The sequence below is a fragment of the Phodopus roborovskii genome, unplaced genomic scaffold (assembly GCF_943737965.1).
Source record: "Phodopus roborovskii unplaced genomic scaffold, PHOROB, whole genome shotgun sequence".
Classification (NCBI taxonomy): domain Eukaryota; kingdom Metazoa; phylum Chordata; class Mammalia; order Rodentia; family Cricetidae; genus Phodopus; species Phodopus roborovskii.
In genome coordinates, this window is record NW_026126585.1 from 15,638,263 (window position 1) to 15,639,406 (window position 1,144).

Sequence of the window (1,144 nt, forward strand, 5' to 3'; positions counted from 1 at the left end):
CCCCAAGACATGGGAAGGTGGAAACTAATGTTAACCAAGACCACGTTTGCAAAGAAGAAGCATAGTCTGATGAACCAAGTAGCCCAAGTAAGCGTTTCTGAGTGCTCTGTCATAGGTCACACAATTCTCTGGCTTTTTCTAGCTTGTTTACGATGCGCTTCCTAATTGGACATTGACAGAGCACCAATAAAAGCAAAGTCATTTCTTAAAATGGGACTCTATCTTCCCAGGCTGAGCGCTTAGCTTATTTTCCCTGCAATATTAAAATCCTTGAAACCTGTTAGAAACGAGGTGCCTTTCTCCACCACATTCAGTGGGTGATGGGGTCCAGTTTGGGGGTGGGAATAAAAAGATAAAGGTTATAGAAATAATTGACTGGAGGCTGTACAGGTTTAGACAGATCAAGATTTCCCAAACCAATGTAGCCCAGTCTGCGAGGAGAATTAAGCATTGGCTTTTTCCAAGTGCCAGTCCATCAACCACAGTGTTTCCTAGTGCCTAATTAAAAAACCCACTGCTAGCCTGACTGCACACTGTTAGCTCAGTAGGTGAGGAGCCTTGTCTGCCGACACACATGGTGGAGGAAGAGAACTGATTAACAAGTTGTCCTCTGACCTATAGACGGACATGTGCTGTGGTACCCACCCATCTTCCCAAGTGCATATGCACATTTTAAAGCCTTGAAAAACTGCATCTCATTGTGCTCAGGGTTAAACTGCACATTCGAAAACCACTACAGCTCACAAATCTCTGAGCCCCAAGCTCCCTGTAGCCTCAGGAAAAGGAGAGCAGAGAGAAATAACTTTTCTAGCTCAATGAAAACAAATCTCTCTCAACTCTTTCATATTTAATTAACGGCTTGTCTTCCGGGGTGCTAGAGTCCTGAGTAGCATCCCAGAGCAGTCACGGAAATAGTCTGCTCATTTTACCCAGGTAAGTTTTCTTACAGTAGTTGAGTAGAAAAGTTAGAAATCACTGATCCAAGTTTTGCCTGAAGGCTACCACTCCCCGCAGGACTCTGGCAGCAAACGGAAGTGGTAATACTGTGCCTTAGTGTCTGTGCCGTAGAATCTATTTGTAAAGTTGTCTTAATGAATTTAATATTTTCCTGCTTCAAGGAGTCCACTGTTGGAGAAGAGGGCCA